The following is a 15,086-nucleotide window of genomic DNA, read 5'->3' as shown; positions in this document are numbered from 1 at the left end:
TATGGCCCATTGGGACAATACTCTTTCAGTATATTTTGTTTGTTTGTTGCACTGTTCTCTGCATCACTCTAATGTTTATTGCATTTTGTTGTATATTTAATCTTTATTGCTTTTTCTCTAAATTGTTATATTTTTAAGTTTAGGGTCCACAGAGTACTGTCCATCCCAATTTGTGGCAGTGCCATCTAGTGGCAGAATGATAGCGTGTTCTCCCTAGATTTAAGTGGGGAAATGGGGAAAGAGCATGCTGGGAACAGAAGCCATTTTGTGAAGCTCAGTGGTTGTCAAAGATGAACTGGAACTAAAATTGCACGTATGTAACACTTTTATCTGCTTTCTGTGCATCTTTTGTCCCCCCTAAGAAAAAGAAGTTTGCCAGAAGAGGATAATAACCAAAGCCAGTTTCATTAATTTCTTTGTGAAGACTTGTTGCAGCAGCTTGTATTCAATGAAAGCTAGTAATTTTCCAGAGTCTGTGTACTGTTTCTCTTCTGATGTCTCATCAAGTCGATAAGACACCTGTTTTCTAGGATTTCATACCTTAATTGGCCCCAGAATCTGTTCTCTCTTTCTATATTGGTTCTCTTAAGCCATCCCACGTTAGAATCCCATTTTTAAAGATGTTTAAGAGAGAAGATACAGGACCATATTTATTAATATATCCAAGTATAAAGGAGTAATATACACTTTATCCTAGTAATATACTATAATATATGTAGTATATATGTATCTCCAATATTCTGTATCCAAGTAATATATTTATCCAAGTACAAAGTGAAGTAATGGAGAAATAATAATTCTATAGAATAGAATATGGAGAGGATTACCAAGTTTCTGGTTTGATCTTTTAATACAAAACACGGACTTTGCCTTTTAATTTTAATTAATTTTCACCTAAAGCCTATATTACATATGGAGCAGTTCACTGAGATTCCATAAAGATGATAGTTACATTAGAAAAAGAATTATTAGAGTAACTTTGCTCACACACTCACTATTAAAACAACTGAAGGAAAATATTCTTCATATTAGGTATTTCTCAAATATTGTGTGCTGTATTTAATTTCACTTCCTTTTTTTTTGTTTGTTTTCATTGAGATTTATCTCACTAATGGGGAATTAATGTTGGTTTTGTTTCCCTAAATTTATAGGTCTTAGGTATTTGTGGCCAGTGAATTACAAGTTTTTCTCTTTTTCCATACTTGCCATTGTGACCAGGCTTCTGCCTTACGAATGTCAGAAGTAGAGTCCTGGCCTTGAAGTTCAGCCCATTGGGCTGAGTTTCTGATCCTCAGCCTAGTTATTGAGCTTCAGAAGTACAGATTCTAGAATCAAAGAAGTTGGTGCTACTTCCTAGTCATATGACCTTGGGTAAGATAATGAACTTCTAAAAGTCTGTTTTATCACCTATAAAATATAATTTTGTGTGTGTGGTCTTGGAGATGAAGTGTGTAGTACACACTTCTTGGCACGTGGTAAATGCTTGTTAAATTTCTGGTGTTATTATGATCACGTATCTCTTTCTGCTAGGGGTTGGATGCTGTTCACTTGGGCTACAGTCCCAACTGTAAGTGGGATAGGAACATTGCTAGGAGATTACCGCTACTAGTTTGGATCTTACATTTTGTGGAGGAAAGTTTACTTCTTCAGGGGGACAAATGATGTCCTTCAGACACTGACCAGGCCTTTCTGGGGACAGTTCTATAGCTTGGTTAGTTTTCCTAGCCATTGCCAGCTCCCCTCCGTTTTCTTTCCCTTCTGTGATATTCTTCTTTTAAGATCCCAATACGATTCAGAGATGAGTTCACCTAGATTATAGATGACAAATTTTTATCTTTCATTTTTTCTTTTAACCCTCCTCTATCATCTGATAGTCATGGGGGATTTGAAACTAGGGGCAAGGTGACATCTGCACATGGTTTACTCTAATGATCTGTACCTCCTAATGCTCAAAACAGAAGCTCAAATGGAAATGAGATTTTCACAAACAAATCACTTTCGAATATGCCTTTTGTAACTATACCAAGAATTGGTATGTGATTCTCTACTCCATACTGTCTTATTTCTTTGTGTAGTGATAGTGCCCCTTGCTTTTTGGCATCTGAAGACAAGTGTTTTATTGAAAATTCCTTGAGGGCAATAACCGTGGCTTATTCACCTCTCTATAGCTCTCACAGAGCCTAGCACAAAGACTCTCACATGGTAGATGCTTCATAAATATTGGTTGAAAGGAGAGACTACCTTCCTGAAACAGCCCTTCTAGAAAGACCACTTCAGGAAGTAAAGGCCTCTCTCTTTGGTGGTTAGTAGACTAGGCCCCAAATATTTTGAAGTTGACTCTTGCCATGAGTATGATTGCAGGCTTCACCTACCATCTTCCTGCCAATTTTACTGGGAATTAAAACTAGACATAAGTTGATTTTAATTTTTTGAAGACATGTTACTGTTTTTGTTGTTACAGGTGTAAGAACCTAATTCAGAAATCCAGATATCTTCAAGAAAGATTACCGTAACTTTATAAATAATAGCTAACCCTAGTATTTAATATTACTCTTTCTAGTCCCAGGCAATAGGCTATATGCCTTAATCCTCATTATCACAACTCCTCTGCCTGGAAAACATCAACTCTTTCATAGATAAAATTTGTTCCAGCACTCTGCCCACCGTAATCTCTTAGGAGGAAGAATTTTTTTCAAAACCGTGCAAATAGAATGATGTATAATCTCTCTTACCTAGTTATTTGTAAGAGTTCAAGATTAGTGTATCCATTTATTTTGTTTATCCATGCATTCTTTAGCATGGATAAGTGAGTGCCTCCCATGTAGCAGGACATGAGAGAGGTCTTGCAGACCAGAAACATCAAATGAATGCTGCCCTTACCATGAGGAACTCGCAGTCCTGTAAATTAGAGAGACATGAAAACAAAATGCATTGTGCATGCAATGTGACCTGTGTTTAGAAAGCACGTAAAGAGATTTTGGGAGCACTTGGAGAAGCATATTTTGTAAGAGTTGTAAAAGACCACATAGTGCGACGGGAGTAGGTGACCTTCAGCCTAGGTGTTAAAGAGTAACCAGAAGTTCACCAGGTGAAGTGATGGAGAAATAATAATAATTCTATAGAATAGAATCTAGAGAGGATTACTAAGCTTTTGCTTTATTCTTCTAACACAAAACAGGGACATTGCTTTTTAATTTTAATTAATCAATTTTTACCTGAAGCCTGTATCAAATATGAAACAGTTCCCTGAGTTTCCATAAAGATGATAGTGATATTAGAAAAAGAATTATTAGAGTAACTTTGCTCACACACTGTGCTGAATATTCAAAGTAATTCAGGTTTATTCTCCACTTGATTTAACCTGTGTACTTTAGGTGGGCTCTCTTTTGCAAAGTCAGAAAAATTGGTTGCAACAATTGCTGATCAAGAGGTCCAACTGATACAGTGTGGCCCGAAGCCCAAGCACACAAAAACAAGTGTTCACCATAAATCACGTTGTTAGCATGCACTATTTGGTATGGACCAAAGCTTCAGGTACACACAAGACACTCTTATTAAGTAGGATACTCCAGATTGAGCATGGTGGCTCACTTATGTAATCCCAGCACTACTGGAGGCTGAGGTGGGCAGATCACCACCAGTCAGGAGTTCGAGACCAGCCTGGCCAATATGATGAAACCCCTGTCTCCACTAAAAATACAAAAATTAGCTGGGCGTGGTGGCACGCACCTGTAATCCCAGCTATTGGGGGGGCTGAAGCAGGGGAATCGCTTGAACCCAGGAGGCGGAGGTTGCAGTTAGCCGAGATTGCACCACTGCGCTCCAGCCTAGACAACAGAGCGAGACTCCATCGTGAAAACAAACAAACAAAAAAAATAGGATACTTGCAAGGGCTAAAAAGTCATCTCCAGGAGCTGGACCAAGGGTCAGTCTTGAAGACTTCGGAAATGTGTACGGTTTGGGTTTGAGCAGCCCAGGCCTGCTGAATTAATCCTTTACTGCCCAGAGATACAGAAGGGTTTCTTGAAATCGGGGGCATTTCCACTTAATCTCTTTTTTAAGTGTGACTCAGCTTACATTTCTCATGTTTCTTTGTTCCCAGTGCTTAATGCTAACCTGCTTTTTCTCTTATTTCAAGACACCAATAAGCAACTCTGTGTGTGATGTTTATTGGCATCTTAGGAGAAAAAGTTGGTGGGGAGGAAACATTCTAGCACAGGGTACCAGCATCTCTAACATCTGTTTTCCCAAGGCAACACTGACTCACGCCCATTTTATTAATGCCTACATCTCAGTGGACTTCTTTGTCTGGAAAATGTTCTTATTTGTCATGTATCCTGTGTAGAAGGATCCATGTATCTAGACTGTAATTATATAATTTTAAAAATATATAAGAGCAAACACCGAGAAGTGTAAAGCTTTATTTTATAGTACCACGTGTTGACCTATACTTTGAATTCAAGTGACTATGTATGAGCTGGAGATGGCAAGGACTGGAAAGAGGAGAGGTATAGAGGTATGGGAGAAATTTTTTGTTTGTTTTTTGTTTTACTGAGTTGGAGTCTCGCTTGGTGCCCCACGTTGGAGTGCAGTGGCACAATCTTGGCTCACTGCGACCTCCGCCTCCTGGGTGCAAGAGATTCTCCTGCCTCAGCCTCCTGAGTAGCTGGGACTATAGGCATCCACCACCATGCCGGGGTAATATTTGTTTTTTTTAGTAGAGATAGGGTCTCACTATATTGGCCAGATGGGTCTCGAACTCCTGTCCTTATGATCTTCCCGCCTCGGCCTCCCAAAGTGCTGGGATTGCAGGCGTGAGCCACCGCGCCTGGCCGGGAGAAAAATCTTATGACTGATAACTATTTGTATAGTAGCTACATTTAAAAAAAAAGTCTGCACTCCACAAAAGTAAAGTGCAACTTACTATATAATATACTTTAGGTATATTCTTAGTAAACAAACACATAGCCGTTATATCCTCTCTTTTAAGATCAGTATTCTGTATGAATACTTTCTGTCTTCCTGAAACACATTCATTCCCATCTCTCAGAAAGTGTGCAGTGGAGAGCTAAGCCCTTTCCTTCTGCCTCTAATGTGGTGGTCCTATACTTTGAGGGAGAACCCGTAGTTAGCAAAATTAGAGAAAAAATGAAGTGCCAGCTCTTTTCATTACTGACAGGGCTTAAATTTGATGAACCTACTCCCCTGGGGCTGGAGGACAATTGTCACCTCTCCGAAGAGTGGTATGGGGTGAGGAGGCAGGCATTTCCTTCAGCGCCTCTCCTTGCACCTGGTCTCAAGAGAACATGTCCTGGACCCATCGTCCACTGCTGTTCCCTGGCCATCTTCTTTGCTTGTTTACCTCTGATACTTGTTTTGTGAACAGGAGATTTATGAGGGAAGAAAATTTGTATCTTGTGCCGGAGTCAGTTTCACTTCATTTAGACCAAACCATCACATAGTTTTCTAATTGTGTGACTCTCAGGGTGTTGCTGCTTTAGGTGTAGCTCTGTATATTTATTTCACAAAGTGTTGTGTTGGAAATTCGAATCTACCAGGGCGTTATTATTTGGCTGTGTTGCCTGTTTTAATTTTTAGCACCGCTTTATGCACTACCAGTTTGAGTTAAGTGTGCTTTTTTGTCTGATAATCTGCAAACTCACCTCCTAGACTCTTTTCTAACCTGTCCCCTGCATTGGTTGGTGCAGACATTTTTCCTTGTTTATCAAATCCCTGATCGCCCCCAAGCCTCCTTATTCTTAGTTGACTACCACCCTCCCTACTTGTGAAATCCAGCCTGCTCCAATTGCGCCTTGCTGCCACCTCCGTTTGGACATTACTCCATCATTTTTCTACACATTCTTTGTGTCTCCATCATTCTCTCTCACTGGGCTCTTCCTCTCAGCCCAGCCTATCAACATTCTCAGATCTCCTCAGATTCCCAAACCCCTGGCACTGTCCACTCCTTTTGCCACTATGTTAACTTCTTCCTTAATTAGCGCTCACCTCACCCAGGGCAGGGGCTGCCTAGTTTGTTCTCTTTGCTCAGTTATTCCACCTTTCCAGTCTTACTCATGCTTCTTACTGATTAATCTGTTTAATATCCTCATGTCATTTTAGTCTCAAAAACTTTTAATGGCTCCCCAGTGCTTAGTAATAAAGTCCAAAGTTCTTACCTTTGTGTTTTTTTTTGCTAAGCCTCCCTCATGACCTGGGTACCTGCCAGCCTTTCCAGCTCGATTTCTCTCTCCTGACCTTTGTATTTTCTGCATTTGGTCCGACGACATTGCCTGTTGCTCGCTATGTGTACCTTGTGCTTCCTGATCTTCACCATACCTCAGCCTTGATAGTTTTCTTTCCTTACTTCCCTCTCTCTCTTTCTTTCTTTCTCTTTCTTTCTTTTTTGAGATAGGGTCTTGCTGTGTTGCTCAGTGGCACAATCTTGGCTCACTGTAGCCTCAACCTCCTGGGTTCAAGCAATCCTCCCACCTTAGCCTCCTGAGTAGCTGGGAACACAGGCGCTCGCCACCGTGTCTGGTGAATTTTTGTATGTTTTTTAGAGATGGGGTTTCACCATGTTGTCCAGGCTGGTCTTGAACTCCTGAGCTCAAGCAATCTGCCTGCCTCAGCATCTGAAAGTGCTGGGATTACAGGTGTGAGCCCCTGTCCACCTGGCCCTGGATAGTTTTCTTCCTTTCAAGTTTGTCTCCTTTCCCCCAGCCCCTGCTGCCTAAATTCTGTGTTAATGTCTGCCTCAAATTTAATCTCTCCCCAAAGCCATCCTTTGCTGGAAATGCTCATTTCACATCAATGGCCTTTGCTTTTGCTTTTGCTTTTGCTTTTGCTTTTCCTTCCTTCCTTCCTTCCTTCCTTCCTTCCTTCCTTCCTTCCTTCCTTCCTCTTTCTCTCTCCCTCTTTCTTTCTTTCCTTTTTTTTTTTTTTTTTGATGGGAGTCTTGCTCTACTGCCCAATCTGGAGTGCAGTGGTGCAATCTCAGCCCCCTGCAACCTCCACCTTCCAGGTTCAAGCAATTCTCCTGCTTCAGCCTCCAGAGTAGCTGGGATTACATTTGCCTATCACTGCACCCGGTTAATTTTTGTATTTTCAGTAGAGCTGGGGTTTCACCATGTTGGCCAGGCTGGTCATGAACTCCTGACTTCAGGTGATCTGCCCACCTCGGCCTCCCAAAGTGCTGGGATTACAGGCATTAGCCACCGCGCCCAGCCTCGATGGCCTTTTCTAAGAGGGGTTGTTTATACACCTCTTATAGTACTTATTCACTTTGTACTATGTTAGCTTTATTTATATACCTGCTTCATCTTTTGTACTGCAGTGCTAGCTCTTTAGAATAGTTTACATTTTACATTTACTTTTTTGTCATGTGTTTCGTGCTACCTGTTTTTAGCACAATATCTGAAAAATGTGAATGATGTGTTTATTGAATGAGTGAATGAATAAATGAATGAATGTATCCAGAAGAAAGAGGTCCTGATGGAAGTATATCTCATATCCTACCTCAGTGTCTAAGTGTGAATAAATTAAAATAATTACCCTCAGCACATCAACTCTTCCAGATATTTTGTAATTGTTCTTATCATGTAAAACATATTAAGATAATTGGGCTCAATGTGTTTACGAGCTATAAGATGTATTACTGCCCCAGACTGAAATTTGTTTCCATCTAGATTAGTAACACTGCTTTCTAATGACCTCTGCATCTTGCAGCAGAAGTCATTAGGGTATTTATCGGAAATAGAAATCAGATGGAAAAATCATCACCTCTTTTCCCCTTCTCTTCACCTTCACCTGAATGCAGAAAATAGTATCTTCAAAACATTTACTGTTCTATGGCTTTTAAAGAAAACTCCAAATTTAAAATACAAACACATTGTGTGCCTTTCTCAATTCTGACCTATAAAATTGCACACTTTAAAGTTATTTTGAAATTCGGAAATAGAAATGGGAGCATCAAAATGCAACATTGTCAACACATTAAAAAATTTTGTAGGTCTGAGCTTTCAGAAAGGGACTTATTATTTTCATTCCTTCTGCTGAAACTCCCATTTATATGGCATTGCCTTCCCCAAGGATCCCCAATAAGCTTCACCCATTTCCCCACCACTGAAACAGAGAGGTACCCCTAGGCTGGAGAGCAGCTCCCATTTAATAGTGCATAACAACAGAACCAGGGCTGTCAAGCTCTGACAGCTTGAATGAGGGAAGATTTCAAACAATTATGAGTGGGATTTTAAATTCCTCACCTGAAATATATTGCAGAGTTTTTATCACAAGAGGGAGATACCTTGGAAACTGCCTGAAAATTTATCCAAGAAAAATTTAAGAGAAACTTGGCAGGTGCTCATTACACAACAGTTGAGAATAAGAAATGAAGTGATGCACTGAAGGGATTTAGAGAGATTGAACATAATCATCGATGTAAGAATGAGGCCAGGACCCAGGAGATGCAATCCCTGCCCTTGGTTACAAGACCTCGGGGATTGCAAGTGTCTAAACCCTTCCTTGTTGTTTTGTGTTTTGTCCTAAGCCAAGCAGTATTATCCTTATCAGGTAAAAAACAGGTATTGTTTAGTCTGGTAAAGCCCGTTCAGGGCTGGACAGAAAGGGACATTACTGCTATGAGTCCACCATTCTTTAAAAAATATTCATTCATCCTTAATAGGACCCTGATTCACTATCAGTCCTTGTAGCTCTGTTTTGTTAATGAGGACTTTAAGTGAATAAATACAAATTGTATTGTAATCAGGTTCAAGGTGAGATAGTTTTTGACGAGGCTTTCCCTCTCTTTTTTCCAGACAATATCAATGTGTCCTAATGACTTGCCAGCTTTACTCTTTCAGTATCTTGTAATTTCTTGAACGTATTGCTTGACAATTTATTTAGACTATTTTGAATTCCAGGACTCTTAAAATACACTTTTGTGAGCAACTTTGCTACTTCCTATCTTTATAACCAATTATTTAAAAATCCATTTGAAGTGAAGAATTTAACAGGTGACCTAAATGAAGTTAAGTCATTCTAACCACTTCCTTGATTTTGCTGAATTATTTTAATTTTTTTGATTTTTTCCCCCAAGCACAAAGCAATTCTTTATTGTCCTAAACATCCAGGCTTTGACATGAGAACCTCAAACATATAATAAATATAATAACATATAATATAGTATTTAACATATAATAGCATGTAATACAAACACATTGCATGCCTTTGTCATATTCTGACCTATAACACTGCACACTTTAAAGTTATTTGAAACTTGGAAATAGAGATGGGAGCATCAAAATGCAACATTGTCAACACGTTAAAAAATTTTATGTATGTGGTTGATCTGCTCGCCTTGAACTTGTAAAGAGTTGGGATTACAGGTGTGAGCCATTGCACCCGGCCATTTACCCACTTTTTAATTGGGTTGTTTGTTTTTCTCTGGTAAATTTAAGTTCCTTATAGATGCTGGGTATTAGGCCTCTGTCAGATGCATAGCTTGCAAATATTTTCTCCCATTCTGTAGGTTGTCTGTTTATTCTGTTGATAGTTTCTTTTGCTGTGCAGAAGCTCTTATGTTTACTTAGATCCCACTTGTCAATTTTTGCTTTGGTTGTGATTGCTTTTGGTGTCTTTGTCATGAAATCTTTGCTTGTTGCCGTGTGCAGGATGGTATTGCCTAGGTTGTCTTCCAGAGTTTTTATAATTTGGGGTTTTACATAATCCATCACATAAACAGAACTAAAGACAAAAACCACATGATTTTCTCAGTAGACACAGAAAAGGCTTTTGATAAAATTCAACACCCCTTCATGTTAAAAACTCTCAACAAACTAGGTATTGAAGGAACATGCCTCAAAATAATAAGAGCCATCTATGAGAAACCTGCAGCCAACATTATACTGAATGGGAAAAAGCTGAAAGCATTTCCCTTGAAAACCAGCACAAGACAGCTATGCCCTGTCTCACCACTCCTATTCAACAGAGTATTGGAAGTCCCAGCCTGAGCAATCAGGCAAGAAAAAGAAATAAAAGGCATCCAAATAGGAAGAAAGTCAAACCATCTCTGCAGATGACATGATTATATATTTAGAAAACCCTATGGCCTTGGCCCCAAAACTCTTTCAGCTGACAAACAACTACAGCAAAGTTTCAGGATAAAAAATCAGTGTACAAAAATCACCAGCATTCCTATACACCAATAACAGCAAGCCAAGAACCAAATCAAAAAGGCAATCCCATTCACAATAGCCACAAAAGGAACAAAATATCTAGGAATACAGCTAACCAGGGAGGTGAAAGAGCTCTGCAATGAGAATTACAAAATACTGCTCAAAGAAATCAGAGAAGACACAAACACTTGGAAAAACATTCCACGCACATGAATAAGAAGAATCAATACTGTTAAAATGGCCATACTGTCCAAAGCCACTTACATATTCAGCGCTATTCTTATCGAACTACCAATGACATTCTTCACAATGTTGTTAAAATGGCCATACTGCCCAAAGCAATTTACAGATTCAGTGCTATTCCTATCAAACTACCAATGCCATTCTTCACAGAACTAGAAATAAAACTATTTTAGAATTCATACGGAACCAAAAAAGAGCCCAAATAGCCAAGGCAATCCTAAGCAAAAAGAACAAAGCTGGAGGCATCACGTTACCTGACTTCAAACTATACTGTAGGGCTACAGTAACCAAAATAGTAGGCTACTGGTGCAGAAACAGCCACATAGATTAATGGAACAGAATAGAGAGCACAGAAATAAGGCCACACACCTACGGCCACCTAATCTTTGACAAAGCTGACAAAACCAAGCAATGGGAAAAATACTCCCTGTTCAGTAAATGGTGCTGGGATAATTGGCTAGCCATATACAGAAGACTGAAGCTGGAATCCTTTCTTACACCTATACAAAAATCAACTCAAGATGCATTATTTTAACTTTCTAAATGGGAAAGGGATAGAAGAATGCTTTGTTAAGAGCTGTATGGGCCCACAATCCTTACATCTAAAGCCTTTGAGGCCGGATGTGTTTAAAATTCACATTTTTTTTTTAATTTTAGAAATTGAATATAGTACATATTTATGGTAACACTTTTAGTGATGTGGGCAAGATCTTGAATTATTACATTACTATTTCTGTGATAAAAAGTATTGCTATAGTTTGAACGTGTCCCCCAAAGTTCATGTGTTGGAAACTTAACCTCAAATGCAAAAGTTTTGAGAGCTGGGACCTTGAAGAGGTGATTATGTCATGAGGGCTGTGCTCTCATGAATAGATTAATACTGTTATCACTGGAGTGCTATCCTAATAAAAGGATGAGTTAGGCCCTCTTCCTCTTGTTCTCATGCTCTCTTGCCCTTCCACCTCTTGCCATGCCATGGGATAACAGAGCAAAAAGACCCTCAGTATATGCATGCCTTTTGACTTTGGACTTCCCAGCCTCCAGAACTGTAAGAATTTCTGTTCTTTATAAATTACCCAGTTTGTGATATTCTGCTCTAGCAACATAACATGAACTAAGATAGGTATGCATATTAACTTCAGTTGAGTTCTGTTCTGCCATCAGTGAAATACAAAAAATCCCTTTTGGCTTTCAGAGATTTTCAAGTTTTCAAATTGCAACTAAGGGATAGGTATATACATATTTTCTTGTTTAAAACAGAAAATTAGGGCCAGGCACAGTGGCTCATGCCTGTAATCCCAGCACTTTGGGAGGCCGAGGTGGGTGGATCACGAGGTCAGGAGTTTGAGACTAGACTGGCTAACATGGTGAAACCCATCTCTAGTAAAAGTACAAAAATTATCCAGGCATGGTGGTGTGCACCTGTAATCCCAGCTACTTGGGAGGCTGAGGCATGAGAATCGCTTGAATCCAGGAGGTGGAGGTTCCAGAGAACTGTGATCATGCCACTGCACCCCAGCATGGGTGACAAAGTGAGACTCCATCTCAAAAATAAAAAAAAAAACAGAAAATTATGAACGACAACAAAAAAACCTAGAACATTCTTATTTGTTTGTTTGTTTGTTTATTTATTTATTTATTTATTTTGAGACAGAGTCTCACTCTGTCTCCCAGGCTGGAGTGCAGTGGCACTATCTCGGCTCACTGCAAGCTCCGCCTCCCGGGTTCATGCCATTCTTCTGCCTCAGCCTCCTGAGTAGCTGGGACTACAGGCGCCTGCCACCATGCCTGGATAATTTTTTGTATTTTTAGTAGAGACGGGGTTTCACCGTGTTAGCCAGGATGGTCTCGATCTCCTGACCTCGTGATCTGCCCACCTCGGCCTCCTAAAGTGTTGGGATTACAGGCGTGAGCCACCGTGCCTGGCCACATTCTGTTTTATTAATGAGTAAATCAAACCTCAGTCCGAGGTCAAACAACTAGCAAAGGATGAAACCAGAGCCCTTCCATTCTATTTTACCGCATTGCCTTTCTTTATCCTAAAGCCCCACTTAATTTGTTTTTTCCATTTTTGACCTCGTTTCTACTGCTTAATATGCATGGATCCAATGAAATCATAGGTTTCCGTCTATGTAGTGCGGGTCCTGATGCAATATTAAAATGTATTTGATCTCAAATAAAATGTGAAATCCTCTACAAGGTCAGAATTCAAGTCCTAAAACAAGTTAAGTATTAGAATGTGATAGGACTCCTTTTTCTTGTAAAAATATCATCTTAAAAACCTAACTCAGATTTTTAAGGATGGGTATCAATGAGTACATGAAAATCTGTAAGATATCTCAGGCTTTGCCAAATGTTTTCAGAAATATTCAAAGGGATAATAAAAGGAAAAGTATGTTGCAAGATTATTTTTGTTTGTAATTTTTGTCACACCAACTAAGATCGGGGGAAAATGTTATTTTGAAGTTATGTGAAGAACATTTTTGACACCAGGGTAACTCTCCACATCTTTCTTACAAATAAAAAGAAACTCTTTTACATATTCCTTTCACATAGCTATCACCCAATAATTTTTGAATTATGTGATTAAAAAAGACTTAATGATGAAATATGGGACATCTTGTAGCTTAAAGATGAGATTGCCCAAGCAGTGGTCACATTCATATTAAAGCTTCCAAATACCACATTCATATTAATTTTTTCATGGCCACGAGAAAATTTATTTTTGTATATGAAAACTATAGACATAAGTTTATTTCTGAGTCCACTGAATCCTCTCCTCAAAGGGCAAAAATACTTCAATTTGACCACTCAGGAATGTAAAAGAAAATATCATGTCCCTAAAAATTCATGATTTTTTAAAACCCTTCTTTCTTTCCTTCCTTCCTTCCTTCCTTCCTTCCTTCTTTCCTTCCTTCCTTCCTTCCTTCCTTCCTTCCTTCCTTCCTTCCTTTCTCCCTCCCTCCCTCCTTCCCTCCCTTCCTCCCTTTTGCTCTCTCTCTCTTTTCCTTCCCTCCTTCCTTCCTTCCTTCCTTCCTTCCTTCCTTCCTTCCTTCCTCTCTTTTTCCTTTTCTTTTTCTTTCTTTTATAGAATCTACAACTTTATTTTAAAATTTTATTTATTTTTATTTTCAACCCGGGGTTGAGGGTGCATGGGCAAGGTTGTTACAAGGGTATATTGCTTGACACTGAGGTTTGGCATACAGATGGTCCTGTCACCCAGGTGGTGAGCATAGTACCCAATAAGTTGTATTTGGCCTATGGCCACCTCCCTTCCTCCTGCATCTAGTAGTCCGCAGTGTCTCTTGTTCTTTATGTCTATGTGTTTTCAATGTTTAGCTCCCTTTTATAAGTGAGAATATGCAATATTTGGTTTCATGTTCTGTTTAATTTACTTAGGATAATGACCTCCAGCTGTATCCATGTTGCTGCAAAGGATATAATTTTGTTCTTTTTATGGCTGTGTGTTATTCCATGGTGCATATGTACCACATTTTATTTATCCAGTCCACTGTTGATGGGCACAAATGTTGATTTCATGTGTTCGCTATTGTGAATAGCGCTGTAATGAACATATAAGTGCATGTGACTTTATAGTAGAATGAATTATTTTCTTTTGGGTGTATGTCCAGTAATGGGATTGCTGGGTTGAATGGTAGTTATATTTTAAGTTCTTTGAGAAATCACCTATCTCTTCTATTTTAAGTTCTTTGGAAAGCAGTTGAGAAACTGACTTTTTAAAGGTAGCCATTCTGCCTGTTGTGAGATGGTATCTCACTGTGGTTTTGATTTGCATTTCTTTGATGGTTAATTATGATAAACTTTTTTTTTTTCATTTCTTTGTTGGCCCCTTGTGTGTCTTCTTTTGAGAAGTGTCTGTTCATGTCCATAGCCCATTTTCAAATTGGATTATTTGCTTTTTGCTTGTTGATTTAAGTTCCTTTACATTCTGGATATTTGACCTTTGTTTGTTACATAGCTTGTGAATATTTTCTCCCATTCTGTAGGTTGTTTACTTTTTTGATCATTTCTTTTGGTGTGCAGAAACTCTTTAGTTTTATTAGGTCCCACTTGTTAATTTTTGTTTTTGTTGCAATGGCTTTTGGGGACCTAGCCATAAATTATTTGCCAAAGCTGATGTGGAAGGTATTTCCTAGGCTTTCTTCTAGGATTTTTATAGTTTGAGGTATTACGTTTACGTCTTTGATCCAACTTGACTTAATTTTTGTGTATGGTGATAAGCAGGGGTCCAGTTTCATTCTTCTGCATATGGGTAGTCAGCTGTCCCAGCACCATTTATTGAATAGGGAGTCCTTTTCTCATTGTTCATCTTTGTCAATTTTGTCAAAGATCAGATGGTTTTAGGTGTATGGGTTTGTTTCTGGGTTGTCTGTTCTGTTCTATTGGTTTATATGTCTATTTTTGTATCCATACCATGCTGTTTTGTTTACTGTAGCTGTATAGTGTAGTTTGAAGTTGGGTATTTGATCCTTCCAGCTGTGTTCTTTTTGCTTAGGATTACTCTGGCTATTCAAGATATTTTTTGGTTCCACATGAATTTTAGGATAAATTTTTCTAATTCTGTGAAACATGACATTGATATTTTGATAGAGATAGCATTGAGTCTATAAATTGCTTTGGGCAGTATGGCCATTTTAAGGATATTAACGC

The 15,086-nt window shown here is 38.9% G+C and overlaps 1 long non-coding RNA gene across 1 annotated transcript in view; it reads left to right on the top strand.

The window, feature by feature from the left end:
• The first annotated feature begins 246 nt into the window (after positions 1 to 246).
• The window catches only part of LOC134736797 (uncharacterized), a 30,029-nt gene continuing 15,189 nt past the window's right edge, over positions 247 to 15,086 (top strand). The window contains exon 1 of the long non-coding RNA XR_010121080.1: positions 247 to 313. This is a non-coding gene — a long non-coding RNA (uncharacterized lncRNA). The remainder of the gene's footprint in view (positions 314 to 15,086) is intronic.

This window comes from Symphalangus syndactylus, chromosome 5, assembly GCF_028878055.3.
Source record: "Symphalangus syndactylus isolate Jambi chromosome 5, NHGRI_mSymSyn1-v2.1_pri, whole genome shotgun sequence".
In the NCBI taxonomy this organism is placed as follows: domain Eukaryota; kingdom Metazoa; phylum Chordata; class Mammalia; order Primates; family Hylobatidae; genus Symphalangus; species Symphalangus syndactylus.
The sequence above is the reverse complement of the archived record's forward strand: the minus strand, read 5'-3'. Positions and strand labels throughout refer to the sequence as shown.